At 37.4% G+C, this 19,063-nt stretch overlaps 1 protein-coding gene across 9 annotated transcripts in view; it reads right to left on the bottom strand.

Annotated features, from left to right (window-relative positions):
* The window catches only part of MEF2A (myocyte enhancer factor 2A), a 53,869-nt gene that overhangs the window by 28,240 nt on the left and 6,566 nt on the right, over positions 1 to 19,063 (bottom strand). The gene's annotated exons all lie outside the window — the stretch shown is intronic.

Below are 19,063 nucleotides of genomic sequence, written 5' to 3'. Positions count from 1 at the left end.
TAGGGAAAGTGTTAACACTGTATAATCTGGATTACACTTAACCCCTGCAGCCCACAGGATCCTGTAAATAGAATCCAAGTTATGTCTTTAAATGGTGCTCAGTGTCGGCACGCACAGGCAGCGCCCAACACACAATTGAAGTTTATTTACATACTATAAAGAAAAACCTTGCAAGAAACACACATGCTGTCTAGTTCATCTCCTTTAAGAAAGATATTAGAGCAATTTTAAGTACTGCAGCACGAGAGTTTCATTAGTGCTCCTTTCAATATCCTAAACCAGCGACATGAACGCTTTTAAGCGTAATGCTTCCAACTCATCCTCCTGGATCTGTCTGAAAACGATACTCAAAGCTGTAATATAAAGGAAGAGATTTAGTTAAATATAAAAATTGCATCCTTCCTCTTGGCGGCGACCTGTTATTTTTATTTTTGCTAACAATGGGGTTAACTCCGCTTTGACTCATGAGGAAGGAAAATGCCTCAGTATCTCCCGTTTACGATTCTGGAAAGCTTCACTCCAGATGGGGTTCCTGTCACTGTGGAAGGATTTAAGCCTCGCTTCACTGTTACAGATAATAAGTCTGGGTCTGATATCCAAAGCTCTGTCTCCTTATCACTACAACACGAACTGGCACTTTGAGGACCTAACCATAAAAAGACTGCCAACTTTATCACTGCCCAGTAACATAATAGTAAAGCATTTCTGCTCGGTGGCTCGCACTAACAAGTGGAATGCTGTAATCTGTTCGCAGGGGCAGGCGAGGCCTACGCGAGACAGCCCGGCCTCGGCTTTCTCACAGGCTGCAGAGCCAGACGCGATAACGGGCCCCGGCTCGGGGGAAAACAGGGAAGGCCGTGACTGCTGGGAACCGTGGGGACACTGGAATGCCAAACGCCATAAACAAGTCTCAACTCCGCCCTCGAGATTCTCTATACCTCAGATTTGTTATTTCTTTGATTAATGGAAAAAATTCGCTCTCTCCGTGAGCTATTTCCAAGATATTATCACAGAGACTGAAATTTTATTAACTCTGAAGATAAGGGGGGGGATGGGGACTATCAATTAGTGAGATCAAATAATATTTGTGCCATGTGAAGAAAGGTTTATTTCTCTGCTGCGATACACAAACTTCTTCAGAATAAAACCAGAGTTTTTGCAGTTGAGGCTCATAATATAGAACATAAATTTTCTTACTACAAGAGGGAAAAAAAACCATTAAATTTCAAATTTTGCTATTGGATGCTCACTGCAATTACTTTCTAAAGTTAAGTCTTGTTTTCCCCATCATCTAAGGGAACGCAAAGCCTTTTGAGTTAATCTGTATTACTTTCCACTTCCTCTAAGACTTAGCCAAAATCACTGGAAATTGTTCCAACATGTTTGCCAACACACTGTATTGTGCCTTCAGTAGCTGAGATTGTGCAGCTTTGATATTAGACTGGATTAACTTACTGATGAGAGAAAAGTACTGATTTTTGTCAGAAAACAATGCAAAGTATTTAAGAGGAACCAATGCAGGTACAAAATCTTTTTTTAAAAGAATGAAGCAAACAGCTGTGCTCATCCTGATGTTGCAGAATGACCTAGAAGTTTTCAACTGCTTTTCTTCCGTTGTGTAAAACGGAAATATGCAAATATTATAACTATTAGGGGATTTTGTGTTTTTGTTTTGGTTTTTGGGGGGGGTTTTTTTGAATGGCAGAGCTCAGAAAACATTGTACGAGAACGGCTGGACTAGCTATGACAGGTTTAAATATTACATTCAAGCACATGGTACAAGAGCCCTAATATTTTCCTGAACTTCCCCACACATATGCAAAGTACTTTTTAAATTGCTCTGCATTTGCTAATTTAAGAAAAGACTCATGCCTTGGCAAGAAGCATCTAAGGAACAGAAGAAGGCATTCTTGCAAAACAACAACAACAACAACAACAAAAATAATTAGCTTCTCTCTACAATTCAACATAAATTTTACTGAAACCAATAATACAGATACCAGAGAGTGTCAAAATACATTGAGTTATTTATCTATGAGGAAGCAATGATGATATTCAACCATCACAATGTAATTCTCTTAGCATATGCTTCCTTCCACAATATCCAACAGAGAAACATGAAATGCGGGAGCTTTAAGCCTGCTGAGTCTCCACAGCGTGAAATCAAGTCACCACCTTCTCCAAGGCTTGTTCCAGCCCAGCTGCACGCAGCTTCTCTCACACAAACTTACACTGGTCATCAGCAGTTCTGGAAACCAGAAACTCTCAGCTAATAAACAGATTACTGACACCAGAGATGAAGTAAAGTGACAACCCCCAACTGTCCTCCTCCTCATGAAAGATCCTGTTTTTCACATCCGACTCTGAAAGGACGTGTTGCCAACGGTTAAAAGAGCACACTCAGCATGTTTTGTGCTCCAATTCAGTGAGTGTGGTTAAAAAGCCAAAACTTATGATATTAATGATCTGGGCTCCTTACCAGCTCTGGCAAAACTGTAGAGAACCTGATTATGTTTATTGTCACCTCAGGAAATAATATTTTTCTGCCTTAAAGCAAAAAAAAAAAAAAAAAAAAGTAGGATGATCTCATATGTAAAAGTGTTATGAAGTACAAAAAAGTGTCAGTTCATTCCAAACACTTTCAGTGTTGGGTTTCTTGTAATATTACACAAAAAGGAAATGGTTGTTGCTAGCAATGCTACCATGTATCATGTTAACAGCTCTATTTTTGCACTTACTATTGGAGCTGGCCAAACAGGATTTTTGTTGGTGCTTCATTCCAAATCGTGAAGAAAACCATTTCCAAAATTTGACTAAGATTCAAATGAAAAGTGATTTCCTTTGGAAAAGGTAAACCTTTCACTTACAACCTGTGACTAGTTCTGTTTCTGCTGTAGCAGTCAGAGCACGGAAAAGCCATGAAGCAGCACAAATTTGGAGTAAATACTTTAAAAAAAAAAATGTAGTTTAAAAAAGTGTAAGTATTCCTCAAGCCTGAAGTAACAGAAAGGCTCCACTAGTACTGCCAAATATTACTGCTGCGCCAGTAGACACCACAGTTATCAAAAGGATAACCAGTTAAACAGTTTCCTGATGCTCTAGAGAGCTGCCATGCAACAGTGGAGAGGGAGAGGACAGAGCTGCCACTGGAACCAAACTCCAAAGGCTCCTCACCCCCCAGTGCAGTCACCAAGGGCTCACACAGCTCTGTGCAGGAAGGACAGGACTGAGTACCACCCTGTCATCTGCGATAGGAATAACCATAAGATCACTGAGGCAAAAGATTGTGAAGTTGCAAATAAAATGCAAAAGCCAGTACCAACTAGCTCAGGTTGCAACAGTGCCTTTCCTACTAGTGTTCAGGAACAAAGGAAAATAATTCCTGAAATAGAGATCCAAGGATAACTGAGAACTATTTAGCCGTACCGTAGCCTTCAGGATCAGTCTCACATTCCATCTGTGCAGAGGATTACAGAGATCCATGCTTTAAGGTTATTTCCCCATGCTCTAAGGGAACTGCTGAAATCTCTGTGGGAGCAGTCTGACGAGCTGCCTGACAGTAACAAATTACTGCTACAGAAAGTGCAGGATCCTAGAGACTACCCTTACACCAACACTCTGATCTTTGCTTGAGCCTGCAGTAAGTCATTTTTTTTTTTCTTCACTAAAATGACAGAAAACTCTCCTTGGCCACTTTCTATTTGACTTGTTTTTGCTGGGTTTGTTTTCAAACACAGCAGGCATAAGGTGTTTTTCCACTGTATGGGGCTGAGCACCACAGATCCAAAGTAGGCAGAACGGCCTGTCCTTTCTGGCAGCAGCAAACCATTGCCTCAGCCACCACTGATAATCACATCCTACTCAAAAAGCCACACCTTTTTTCTGAGATATTCACAAAATGAAGGACAAATACAGTAGTCACAGCACCAGACTCCCACCCAGTTTTCATTCTTATTATGTGAAACATCAGTGAGAGAAGACAGGGCATATTCCTCTAACGCAGTTCAGCTCCCTTCCCACAGCAGAGAGAGACATCAGCTGGCAAGAACCACATGCATCACTAAATGCTTTACATACAGCAAAAACTCATGCTGAAAGCATGACAATTGCTTTATTATTTGCTTCCTGTTACATACTATGGCCAAGAAGCTTGAGCCTAAAAGCAGGCTGGATTTTTTCTTCATCACTTTCATCATCCTGAACAATACTATGGTGTATCATCCTTTACATATAGTCATTTCTCCCCTATTATGTATAAAACACATTCAAGTAGCCAAGGAGTATGCTTAAAGTCACTGAAAGCTATTTATAGTATTTAAACTTCCTGCAAGTCAGTTTGGCTTCAGAAGCATCGTCATTTCTGTTTCTTTTCTCTAAGTAATAACATGGCTCTGCAAAGTTGGACCCTGACCCAGCAGTGCTGGGCTTAAGAGTTTTACCACTGCCTAAAACACACGCAGGAGTCAATCCTAAGTGCAGCATGTAGCTCAAAAGTCAACAGTCAGAGAAAAACCATTTTGTGTTTGAAGCTCATCAACATTATTTCTGTAGGTTTCAATTTCTTTTTTCATAGTTAGATGTACTGGATTATTTTATGCAATGTTGACAAATCACGTCGATTTCCCTCAGGCTCTATTAGCACTCACCTTCAACCACCGCAGCATCTGCAAATTTCATTATCAAGCTGTTTTCCTTTCCTCTGAGTTAGGAGGCTACTTAAGTTTAGCCCCAATACTATTCCTTTCAGTACCCCCAGCACATTTTCAATTACATTTCGCTATGCTATCCAGCTAGAATTTCACATTCTAATTATAGCCGCAAATACATACATCCCAAAACAGCACAGTAAAGCAGAGTGATGCCCAGCTTTCAAAACTTCAGGGAAATGCACAGGAGGTCAAATTAGATTATGACAGACATTCCATGAGCTAAGCAACTTGGAAAGCTTAACTTTACTTAAAGAACAAGGCCTCACCAATCTTTCTGGTAGGCTCCCCAACCAAAATAATGTACACTAAGTAAAATCTAAAAAAATTGACATCCTCTACTTTTAGCTTACTTAAATAATATCTTCCACACCTGTGCTCAGCTAGTGGTGGTATTCTTAAAGTAATTTATATTGTGCAAAAATATCTAGACATCAAAAATTCTGAGTACAGTACTTCAAAGCTGGATACAATTATTATATTTCTTGGCCAAATATGTTAGGGGGGAAAAAAAAAGGAGGTTTAGGATTAATTACTTATTCCAGGGTTTTACAAACAAAATATTACGAGCCTGCCTAGCAATAGACCATAAAATAGAAGAGCCCTTTAGGTAATGCTCTGCTATGTTCAGTTTTACACAAAGGTATTCATCATTTAAAGATGAAAAATGTTCATGATTTGAAATTTTATCAGTGTCCCTGTTACATACCACTCTAAGAAAAGACACAGTCTTGTTTCAAATGTTGGAGCACTTCCAGTATCTGGCAAATTTTAACATGTATCCCTAGCTTGCCAAACCTGAAGGCTAGCTGTCAAATTCCTGCAAGATATGATAAAGATGGCACTCAGGATTCAAACTCTCATTTATATAAAATAACACATACAAAAGGTTTTTAGCCGTGACATGGTATGAAGCTTCAATTCTAGCTTGAAGCATCTTTGCTGTGAAACTTTGATTTTAAATAGATACACCACAAGCAGCTACTTAAGAATAACAATTTCACAGGCTATAAAATCCACTCTTCACTCCCAGAATGTTACACAATTCTCTGGACTAGAAAGCATAGGAAGGGAACTCCTTACTCATATTTGTGATTTTTGAGAAATTCTATCCGTAAATTGTGGACTTTATAATGCAGTTGCTGACCCACAAACAAGCTGGATTGCTCATTCCTAAAAGAGCTTCTTGAGACTTAAAATGATTAGCAATCCATTAGCACTGATAATACTGTGTCCACAGTGAAAGCTAAGCCAAGCTCTCAAAGTCTGATATTTGATGCATTTGTCTTTGTTTCACTTCCCATAGAACTTAATAAGTTATTAAGTTTTATAGCGAGCAGGTTTTCATTTTACCTGTTTCATGGGAAGTAGCATCAAGTGAATTTTTCCACTCAAGACTATGAAATTGCCAGTCGAAGCTGATCTTATTCAACCTTTTTATTAAAAACTAAAGACAGAGTAGATCTATGTTCATCTTCAGGAAGCAGAAACTATTCCTTAGCATATAAATTAAATATATTTTATGGATCTTTCAGGGAATGCAGTCTGCAACAAACAAAATTAAGGGCAAAGCCAAGAAACGTCCTGTGTTAGGATGTTTAAAGAGGTATTTTATGGTATATAAACGCTTTTTTCAACCTCCCATTTTTTATTAAAAACTAAAGACAGAGTAGATCTGTGTTCATCTTCAGGAAGCAGAAACTACTCCTTAGCATATAAATTAAATATATTTTATAGATCTTTCAGGGAATGCAGTCTGTAACAAATAAAATTAAGGGTAAAACCAAGAAAAATACAGTTCTATGTTAGAACGTTTAAAGAGGTATTTTATGGTATATAAATGCTTTTTTCAATCCTCACTCAAGTGACAACATATATATGTACAAACACACCCTCCCACACATACTTCTTCACGTACCTGCAATGGTTAAAGTAAAAATCAGCAGTAGCTGACTGACTGAATGCCTCCTTTGAGCAACAGTATACTGCAGATAAGCCATATGGAACAAGAAAAGTTTCCAAGTGTAGCAACCCATCTGCATAATATCCTTCATAATCTTTTAGAAGTTCTTTAGTAAAAACATTATCTCCTACTCATGGTTTGCCAAGAAAAATTTTCTGAACTGTGATTACAATTCAATGATATGAAAAGAATGGGTTTCTTTTGGTCTACCTGCCTATGCAGTAACATCAAAATGCTGTTTCAAACATTTCTTGTCCTGAATTTCTCCTTACAGCTTGAAAATTGGCAAGTATAATAGGAACTATTTCAAAGTCTACACACTCAAGACAATTTATTATTATCAAAACAGCAATTATAACACAAACAGCAACTACTCCCAAAGAAAATATTTAATGGATTCAGAGGATTTATACAATTATTAAAAGAGCATTCACATGTAAGATTATGGGAACTGGCTGCACTTATGTCTATCAGAACAAGCTTCAATTACCTTTAATATTGGTATGGAAATATCATTTTGTTTCACCCAAAAGGGTGTCCAACTGTATAGACAAATAGGTAAAAGTATGTGTGGGCACATGTGTGCACAGGTGTGGTGTGTGCATATTATCCAGCTCATTAACCAGATTATTTACCAAAAAACAAAACAAAAAACCAACAACAACAAAAAAAACCACCCCAAAACCAAAAATAAGCAAGGTTAATAAGACAACTGAAAGCAAGTACTTGAAAATGCTGGCTGAGGTAAGTATGTACAACAGGAAGCAGCGAGCCTCTCCAGAAATAAATTAGGGTACAAGTAGACACATCTCTATTTTTACTGAATTAAAAGAATTAGGATGTATGACTTCAAGACACAAAGCTGCAGTAAGTATGTCACAACTCATGTTTTGAATACTGAGCTTCTCAGTTATGTGTCAAAGGAATATACTTAATACTTTTTCCTTGCATAACTTCCACTTTGAGTGAATTATTCAAAAGCCAAAGCACCTCTTTGAAGACTGTCCTTACTTAACCTGAAAAGGGGTGGGGAAATCAAAGTTGGGACCTAGAGAGGTAGAAAGAAGAGACAAGAATCACGGACAGTGAAATATGGGTAAACCTTATCATGTGTAATTCACATCAATGTTGGATAAAGACTTGCTCTGGCATGCTTGATTTTCTGTTTTTCTTTTTAACAAGTCACTATACTCAGCAGCTACTGAGTTGTAAGTTAATACAAAAAAGAGCAGGGCTTTAAATGGCATCGGTTTGTTAGTTAGAAGAGTTTTCAGTGGGACAATGTGTAAGCTTTGACCTAAAAAATCTTCACAATACTCCCAATGAATTTGGGAGTTTTTAATTCAAAATATATTATTTACTTCCTATTGAAAGCAACTGGTAAATAATTGGTAAAATGTCACTTAAATGTTAAAATTCACACTACTGCTAATTTAACTAACTTAACTAACACTCCATGGTTTATACTATAAATCACAGACATATAAGCTCCCACATGGAATATCACATCACTGACATTACATGAACAAGATGTAATAATTACCACTGGTAGGTCACAAAAAGACATTAACACTGTATGCGTATTGATTTATAAGTATTATGAAGAACAAGAATGATGGGATATGGTACAATAAGGCCCATTAGGAGATTCATAGGTCTCTGATCACAAAAACTACCACCATAAATACTTCCTTTATTCAGGTGATAAAATACTTACTATGCAAAACATACCAGGTGAAAGGATTGACACGATGTCCTTTGTTCAGATGAGTGTTGAGAATGTTACAGCCTAAATGGGCCACGCTACTTGCAATAAAACACTGGCAATAAACAAACCACAATCTTGATCATATGATGGGGAGTATCAATCTCATCACACTCACGTGTCATTTACACAACTGGGAGGTTTTATGACAGTATGAAGATCTAGGTCAATTTTCCTTGAAGGCTAGAGACTCCCCCAGCCCTCTTCTGCAGGAGCACCATCAGTTTAAGGCCCAAACATCAAGATTATTCAAAAGCAAAGTATTAGAAACTTCTTAATAGAAACATGGCATGTTAACATGCTGAGGTCCAAAAGGGAGTGAAGCATCCTACAGTTGATGCTCTCCCTCCTTACAGACAGTTTATGCTAAAACACCAGTAGATGAACAGCAATGATCAAGCAGCTGGGACTTCTGCTGTCCCTTCTGCAAGGTGGTTAATCACTGGCAGGGTTGACACTATCAAACCCATGAGCCTGAAAAGTCAAAAGCTGGGGTTACATTAACCCTCTGCTGAAATCAAGAGTATCATCAGAAAGAACAGTTATTTTTCTTACTGTAGTTCCAAGGAGCTGCATTGTTCTGGCCTCTATTCTTTCCACACACAGCTTGTGTAAAGTCACTTACTCTTGATTAACAGATGCCATGGTCCTCGCTGTGAAATTGCAAAGTAAAAATACACTCTTCTAACTGTCAATACAGAATTTCAAACCCTCCAAACTGCAGCAACACAAGGGCTGCAAAATACATCAGACCAGCACCACTTGAAGAACTTCTAATACAAGGAAATAATCATGTCTTTCTGTGACTGCCTGCATGAACTCCAGCATTAATTAGCAGTGAGCTGTTACAGATTTTCTTGGAGTCAATTTATCGTCCTGTTTAACACAGTATCTCCAGAACAGCTAAATCCAGAATCAGATCTTTGGTATGTGTTTCCCAAGCAGTGGGTGTGAGAACTGGACTTTGTGTGTCTGCCTTATAAATTTCAAAAATAAAAACATTCTCCAAACACACTGCAGAATCAGTTGGGAAAACATCACTTGCACAGCTGGGAAATAAAGACAGGACCTCGTAACAGAGGAGAATCACCATTTTTATGTAGTTGATCAGTAGCACTTATTTAAATAAATACAAAACAGTCTCCAAAGAAAATGAGAGGCTAGGTGTTATTCATCAAGAATAGAAACTATATCAATAGTTTTTAAAATAGCTGATTTCATTAAGTTTTGACTCTTTGGAATGTGTTATGCAAGTCTGTACTACAAACAAATATATAAACATGAAGCCTTAATTGGCCTTTGATTCTAAAGGAGGATGACAAGAGGTATAGGATGTAGGAATCACTCCAACAAATCCTCATGGCCCAAAGAATCCCACATGCAAGATGGATCCTTAAAGAATCTCTCAAAACACTCTTAGTTACTCCACTTTAAAGTGCATCTTTATTTTACAAATGTCTAGAATATGTGATGCATTTTAGCTTCTACTTTTCAAAGTTTGTATTTTAAGAGATTTGTGAGGAAGGGTGGAGTAAATGTGGTAGTACTATCTGCTAATTTGCAACATAAACCAAAGTCAAGGGTAGTTTTCATAGAAAACACATGAGAAATACTTACAATATCCATAACCTAAAGTAACGACACAGATTCCAACTAATGGCAAGTCTACATCATAAGGCTTCATTCAAAAGCCCAACAGCCTAAGTTTTCTACAGTAAAATGAGCAAAAGCAGAAGTTTTCTTTACTTAAACCTCACACTAGTAAGTTATGCATGCACAGTGAAAACAAGTTTTGCTCTTACAGCTGTGGGCCTTCAATATTTTGCTTTATTCTAAATATATTTGGATACTGCACATTGCAAAAGGAAAGCAAAAAAATCACACAAACTAGAAGTAGTTCATGTTGTGCAATTGAAATCCAAAATATATATTATATTCATTAGCTACTTCTGTCTTTAATGGTTAACATGTTCAGAGTTCAATGAGACACTTAAAATCTTACATCACCCAAACCTAAATATTAATAACTCACGTTACCACTACAAACTAAGGAAGGAACCTTTAAATAGAACTATGTTCTATTTAGATATAGTCTACACTTCAGGATTACAATGACAGGCTTACACCAGTGACTGGCAGGACAGGACACTGAACAGCCATGCCCATAGTCATGTCTGTCACATTCAGAACTGTTCTAAGAACTAGAGCACATCTCTGGGAACTTTACTGATTACAAGTAGCTTGTAGATACATCTATTCAGGTAGTGACAGGAACTGAATCAAACCATACTTTAATTGTTTCAAAAAAAAAAAAAAAAAAAAAAAGGTTATCTGGGCTCAGAAAAATTGCTACCTAAGTGCCTCAACTAGTACTGCTCCAGCTCTGCTCAGAACTTGCACCTTCCAGACCATGATGTTAACAATTCATTTACTATAACTATTAAGCTACATCTATTTATTGTTATTTTGAGTTTCACGTCAAATTCAGGAAAAAAACTAACAGCATTTGATGGAGGCAGGAAGGAGATAAAGGGAGAAAGTTTAATGTATTACTTACATTTTCTCATCAGTAAGAAGGTGATGGAAAAGTAAGAGGGGAAGAAATTATCTCTGGTCCATGAACAGAATTTAAAACACTGGCCAAGCATCTAGTTCACAGGACAATTAACCATTTAATTAAGACAACCAGGTCAAAACACTGATAGCTTGTAATGGCAAAAGGAAAGATTTAGGTATTTTCTTTCACTAATGATATCTGGACCTACGATATCATCCGTTGCCCTTTAAATACAGATAAACAAAAATGGGGAAAAGAAATGTTATTATGGCCAATCCAAACTCTTGGTGTGTCTCCTAGATGAAATACAAAGTTACTTTGGTTCTTAAAATACATCCACATCACCTATTGCAGGGTTGTTTCTGCAGAGTTTTCAGTAGACAGGTAAACTACAAAGGTCCCCTACTAGCATCTGACATAGATTTAAGATTCTGGTCCTCACAACAGCACAGCTTCCTGAAGAGCAATCTGGTTTGATCTGAGATTCTACTGACATACAGTCAAGTAAGCTGTCATTCATCAACTGAATGATTAGCTTTTTCTGTTAGTTTATTAAAAAATAAGGAGAACATCACAGTGAATTTCATTTCACAGCTTTAAGATAATCTCACTGGTATAACTGTCACAGGACAGAGAGCAATCTCAACTGGAACTACATAAAATTACCAGTGGTGACACAACAGCTAAGCATAATCATTATTAGCAAGACACTTCAGAAACTATATAAAGATGCATTCTAGACAAACTTCAGATATATATATATATATGCTTTAATTAGTGACTACAGCTGAAATTCATCAAAATTCAGAATACCAGTACAGCCTGATAAGTTCAAAACACTAACATTGTTATAAAAGGCAGAAGAAATCTAGTGTTCTTAACCCCAACACACTAAATTTAATCATGGCTTTGAACACAAGGGAAGTGTAGCTTTAGATTATTTGCAGATAAGACACATCTATAAAATAAAGTCTATCCTACTTCTGACAACTCTTTATATATCTGAGCTGAAGGAACACAGAATAACATTAACTAGGAACAAAAACAAACTGCCCAAAGCAACTTCAGCATAGACAAAGAATTACAAGAATATTTTAAACTAGAATAATATTAGCAAATGCAAGAATGGACAAATTAATGATAACAGTAAACAGCTCAAATACAACAACTTTGGGGATTAACTGCTGAATTTAATCTCCCAAATAAAATTTAAAAAAGAGAAAGAAGAGACAGACACCATTATGAGGGGTAACTGTCCTGCTCAGCACAAAATACACAGGTGTCATCCGTCACTGTATTCAAAATAAATATTTGCTACCTTGCCCACATTTTAAACTTCTCAAGGAAGCTGTTCCTTCCTAAACCATGAGTGGGAAATAAAACCCCAAAGCATAGTCTGTTTACAAGTCAGGTTTATAGTAAACACTTCTACTAGGAAAAAAATAGGTTCAAACTACTATACATATATATAAATGGATATTTTTGTATATCTTAAGTTTTTGATGAACCATATTCCAAGCCACTTCCATTTTAATGCATTTTCTCTCTTGTTAAGGTAAGCTAAATGTGAGATTTTAGTCCTTAACCATACATAAATCCTCCACAATCATCTCCTTAAAATGTCTCGAAGGCATTTGTGTGCCATCTCAAATTATTTGAAATGTTATATGCAGCATAATTACATTTACATAATCATTTAGCAAATCAAGTCCAATAATGCCTACATTTTCTCAGCATCATGAGCAGATTACAAAGTCATTTCCTTACTTCACTGAAACCATTTTTAAGCTTCTTCCTTCTCTTAAATGTATAGTATTTATTTCCAGGGTGGTCCATGCTATTAGGATACCAAAGCAAGTGGTCCAAACAACAAAAACACATGAGAATACAATTCACAGTACTCGTATATATTCTTCTATCAGCCCAACGCTTTTTGCATTGTTCTTTCTTTCCTCCCCTCCCAAGTCCAGCCCACTTCAGGCAACTCTCCAGCAAACATGAAGGAATGCAAAACAACATTAACTGATCAGCACTGTCAACCTTCCTACAAGCTTTAGTGTGTGTCTAATGGTCAACATTCATGGTACTGCCTCTCAGCACTATCTCAGTTCTATAAACCTGTGTTGATATTTCATGTAAATTTGGAGATTTCAGTCACCTACACTAAGCATCAGTTTTCATTTCCAGCTGATGCTGGTTGTAGAGCATTCTCTTCCTTTTTCAAAATAGGATAAAAACCTTACCATGTAATTTCTCTTCTGAAACATCTCAAATAAATATATTTTTCAAGGATGTGACCCAATTTTCACCATCTTACTTTTTAGTTTTGAATAGCAAAATATGGAAAAGCCCAAATTGCTTGCCTAATGTATATCTACATTAGATAGAGCAGGTATCCACCAAGGAAGGAAACAGGATCAATGGTGAGACACTGCAACAGGTTGCCCAAGGAAGTTGTGGCTGCTCCTCCCTGGAAGTGTTTAAGGCCAGGTTGGATGAGGCTTTGAGCAACCTGGTCTAGTGGAAGGTGTCCCTGCTGATGGCAGGGGGGTTGGAACTGGATGAGCTTTAAGGTTCCTTCCAACCCAAACCAGGCTGGGATTCTATGAAGTGAATGTCTCTCATCTGATTTTCTATGGCTGCATCTATGTATATTGAGATACAATTCCCAGATCTTTAATTTCATACAAAGTTCACCCAAATTTTTAAAAAAGCTGCTATGAACCAATTCAAGTGCTATCAAAATATCTTAACATCACACGGTTACCAAACTACTACACTGTACAACACACCAATAACAGTTCAAAACACATGTTGGTAATCCATAGCCTGGAAAACAACCAATGCTGGGGAGGTGGAGAAAACTGGATTAAAAAAACAAAAACCAAAAAGCTTTTGGTTTATAAACATAGTGTTTCAACACCAACTTTTCTGTTTATGCTCCCCACACTGTTACACTTGTCTCTTGGCATATGCTCCATCTGGCTGTGGAGATGCATCTGCTTCTTTATGCTGCAGGCTCTACACGTGCAGATGAGCTCTACATGCCTACTCAAAGCTATGATCTGACAATCACATCTCTGATTCTGGATCTGCCTATGACTAAAGAACATGTATTGCTCCTGCAGCAGCTCTTCATTACAATTTTGTGAAAAGGTCGAGAAATAGAGAGCCTGTTTGGTATTTTAATGCAAGATGATGCACTAAATACATGTTCTATAAGATTAAACTGGCTTACTTACGCTACGGTAAGTAGCAGGAAGTACATTTACCTGCTTTCTGTCTTGTTTCTGTCAAAACTACGACATGACCACTACCACACCACAAACATCACCTCCCATTAGAGCCAGTATTTCCCATGTTGAGAGATTTAATACATGCTAAATCACCTGCTGTAACTTAAACCAGGAAACAATTATGACTATTCCAACAGAGCAGTCTTTTCACAAGAATGAGAATGTTTACAGTCATTAGCTGACAACTATCCAAAATTCTCATAGGTACAGATGCCAACTGGCAAAGGTCACATTTTAGACAGGCTCCTAAAAATCAAATCACCTCAGTTTGATGAGGTGATGTGATGGAATGTACACAAGCCACCCATGGCCAAGCGTACGTTAAATAAAACCTGTCTTGCTGTGTCACTCAAGAAATATCAAAGCATGGAAAGGAGATAAAAAGTCAAGCTAAACAGGTAAGAAGAGCCTGTCTTCAGCCCTTGGCTCCCAGAAACAGTGAGGCTGGAACAACTGAACCACCACTGCTTTCTCAGGCCCTCTTGAGGGACAGATGGACCCAAGATGGAAGGGTTACCTTGTAGAGAAATTGTAATAATCTTTGTAATAAAAACACTAGAGATTGAGTTTGAGCGCCTGTTCATTTCCCTCTTTTCCTTTGGATCAAAAGAGGATGAACACTCAAGGTCTCAAATTGTCTTTTATATATTAAAGCGTTTTGTTGACCATATGGATACAGAATCCTGATAAAACCCGAAATTCTTTTCATTTTACTCTGCAGAAGTCCTCTACTTCTTTATTCAGGTAAAATAATTACTTGTGAAGAATAATGTGTTACAGAAAAAAGTCCACAAACATTAAAGCATCAAACACTAACACCTACAGCGAGCCCTTCAAATCACAGACAGTACTTCAGCCTAAGTCTTCAACTATGCCATCAGTTCTGTAAAACTAAATACATGATCCTAATATTTCAAGAATTCAAAGCACACGCTGAATGAAAACTTCCCTTTTCTCAGTATCCCTATAGGGTACATCTCACCTCTGCAAGAGCACCAGCTTTCACTGAAATAACTATGGAAAAAAATAAGACAAATGAAACCTTACTGTACAACAGAACAAAACCTCTCTCATCTGATGTGGAAAGGACCACACTCTCCAAGAGCATGAAACATCAAAGAATTTTTTGAGTGACAATTTATATTTCTGAAATCATCCAAAAAGGTTATTTTGGAATTTCAACAGAAGACATTTTTTTATTTTCATAAGGAAACATTACATTCATCACCTCTTGAGTAAGTGCCTTTTACTAAAAGGTCAGGAGCTCAGCAACCATAAGCAAAGCTTCATTGTCCTCACCAACATCAGCTGTGTTCACCTTCTATTTCAGAGGGATGCAGAAATTAATTTTAAAAACCCAATAGACCAATTGTGCCTGATAAACAAGGAAGTTCTTTTCACAGATCCGTGTATGTTCTGAAGATTGAGTGTTTCAAACAATCCTGTTTTCTCTATTCGCCTCTTTTTCCAATGCTGTAAAACCCATTCAAACAGCAAAAAAAGTTGAAGATCCCAGAGGTTGAATCCCAGCTCAAAAACACCACACGTAGCCTGTAACCAGTTTTAAAGGATAATCTGTTAAAAGATCTTCTCCCTTAATTTTACAAGCACCAAATAGTAGGGAATGGACCATCCCCAAGTATGCTGCTGATAGTTAGAAAACTAAGCTTACATCAAAATGAAATTCTGTAACTTCCAATTCCAGCAATTCCAAAGTCTATCATTCTGCCAAGATGGCTGAAAAACCATATTCTTTATGTCCATATTAGTTATTAGTTAGCAAATAGCTAGCAAAGAAAAAAAATTATGATGACAAAAACCTATGGCAAGAAAGAGGTAAAGAAGTCAGTAATTTAATGACAAAACAAGGGGAAATGGGTTTAAGCTAAAATAGGGTAGGTTTAGATCAGATATTAGGAAGAAGTTCTTCACTGTGAGGGTGGTCAGACACTGGAACAGGTTGGCCAGAGAAACTGTGGCTGATCCTCCCTGGAAGTGTTGAAGGCCAGGTTGGATGAGGTTTTGAGCAACCTGGTCTAGTGGAAGGTGTCCCTGCTGATGGCAGGGGGGTTGGAACTGGATGAGCTTTAGGGTCCCTTCCAACCCAAACCAGTCTGTGATCCTATGATTATTGATAGGTAGATTGTTTAGAAATTGAATGGGGGGGCTTGGGGGGGGGGGGTGGGAAACAAGGAAATAATTAATAGACATTAAAAAGAAAAATAAGACTAACAAAAACATATAAAAGGGACAAAAAAAATTAGAAAATAATAGGTACAGGACAGCAACAGAGCATTCACATCTACAATAACAAGTACAGTGAAAGACATAAGGGCATGTATAAAAAAAAATCTAGTATTCATTTAAGATGCCAGTGCTCTCCCTCCTACTATGTTTTCACACAAACGTTCCAGCAGCAACAGAAGATACCAAGCTCTGGGCATATAAAAGCAATTTCTATGCCAAAATTGAGCAGGAGGCAAATATAAGGGGAAAGATGTCTCATCAATTTCACTTAATCATTTACAACATTGTCATCTACCCAGTACTGAAAATAAGTGACAGTAGATTTGTTTCTTCCCTTATACAGCTTCTGAGCTGTGCAGAATTAACTTTCCATCTAGCACAGCAAAAAACCCTCCTGTCATGCATATCAGGAACACAGTGGGGTCAAGACTAGTTTCACAGTGAGCCTACATCACAATAAATACCATCTGTCATATTCAGGGATGCAAGTGAATTACTAAAATGTTAACTAAAATATATATATATCAGTTATAATGCCATAAAATGGAATTGCTTATTCTAAATTGGTTTAGTACATATTTGACGGATTTTTTTTAAGGTTCTTTTGTTAATTTTTTTGTTAAAGTTGTATTTCTACATAGGCACAATAAAAAGAAGCCATTTTACGCTGTTCTTTCAGAACATTTCCAAAATGCTGGTGCTGTAGCTTCACCTCTATGCCACAAGCATCCATCAGCGGCGAAATTACATGAAGCAGTGAGCTTTTGGCAGCTTGCTACTGCTTAAATACATCTCATCTCATCTCTTCCCCCATGTTTCTCCCTACCTATGCTGTACCTGTCACTGCCTCTGCTCCAAAGCACATCGTATTCTCCACTGAAACAATTCAGTTCTGTTGTGAAGCAAAAAAAGTAGGTAATTTTCCACTGAAGAGGAACATTTTTCTACATTAAAGACATTATTTACTTACAGTGGGAAGTAAACCATCCTAACCCACCATGAGCAGCATCTCTTAATTGCCTTAAGAACAACAGCTAATAGACTGCAAAGTTACCACACAGACAGAGCAAATCTGAAATGCAAACAGTTACAAAAAATGGAACTGCAGAGTATCCATCTGAAATGGTGTATGCAGAATTTTTTCCTGCAATCCAACAGAGAGAAAACATCATTCTACCTTCCATATATTCAGCTTGTAAATATTTCATCCTACCAATTTAAGTTTCCACATGCCATAAACTTACAGAACATATTTTGCCTGAGAAAAGGTATGCACTCCCCTCTCTACCTAAATAGCTTCCTTAAGAAATTAAAAAAAATAAATAAATTCAAGCAGAATAAAGAGCACACAGGGCCAATCTGAGAGACTGGGAGATACGCTCCTAAATTATACGATGTTTGAAAAATGAGAGTGAAGTCCAAAATCACACGCTAGTATAACACAGTAATTCTAGAGGAAAATTAGAAAGAATCTGTAGATAAATCCTTGCATGTTCCCCCAGAATAGAAACCATATATGCACTTGGCTACCCATTGCACTTTTTTATGTAGTTGCCAGCAGCAAAAAAAACCCCACCACCACCAAAAAACAAACAAACAAAAACCAAACCAACCAAACAAACCAAAACCTACGGGCAGCCTTACACAGAAATTATTTTGGAAGAGGTTCTTAGTCCTCATGATATGAAGAAGCATTATTATCACACATCATAACACAAAGATGTGGAACAAAAACCAGCCTGGCTAAGTGACTTGCTTGCATCCCTGTCTCAAATTCATGCCTGTCACAGCCAAAAGCTCAAATTGAAAGAATTAGGTTTCCCTTCCTCTACTGTGGCTATCCCTTATTTATACTAATCCAGTGACTCAGTAATACTCCTTCAACTCTTCAAAGCTTGTATTATCCCTCTCATTAGTAGTCAACACTGAAGACAGAGGTTGAGGAGGTTTTCTTTCTGATCATAAAAGGCAGCTGACAAATTAGCAGAGAATCTCCTCAAAGAAACATAAGGCATTTGTCTGTTTCTCAGTTTTGTCAATCTGATTTTTACTTGAAAACTTATTTACAAGATCAGCTCGTACTCTCAGATCCCCTTCAGCTACACAAGGCTAATCACTATTCCTAAATCATTCCTAAAAAGCAAGGCATTTGTTCAGAAGACAACTTCAGAATTTAAATTAAACACTTAAGTCAGCCACCTGTTTTGGTCTATTTACAGGACTACTGGATACATGACTCTTATCTGAAATGCACTTACAGTACATAAAGGCTCCAACTTCCAAGAAAATCCTTGATTTCTACTGCACCTAATTTAGAAATTATGTACTGGAAAGAGTTTCTATTTAAAGCAGAAGCATAATAAAAGTAGACAAAACCAGTACCTTTGGGTAAATATATTCATGCTGTTCTATTCCTGCAGAAACTGTAGTTGTACTACTGCTACGTTTTAACTGACACACAGAATGACTAGACAACAAATTTAACTCAGTTCATTTGCTCCACAGATTCACTTTTTTGGGGGGGGGGGT

Source organism: Antrostomus carolinensis, unplaced genomic scaffold, assembly GCF_000700745.2.
Source record: "Antrostomus carolinensis isolate BGI_N321 unplaced genomic scaffold, ASM70074v2 scaffold9966, whole genome shotgun sequence".
Lineage (NCBI taxonomy): Eukaryota > Metazoa > Chordata > Aves > Caprimulgiformes > Caprimulgidae > Antrostomus > Antrostomus carolinensis.
This window is presented reverse-complemented; position numbering and strand designations above follow the sequence as displayed.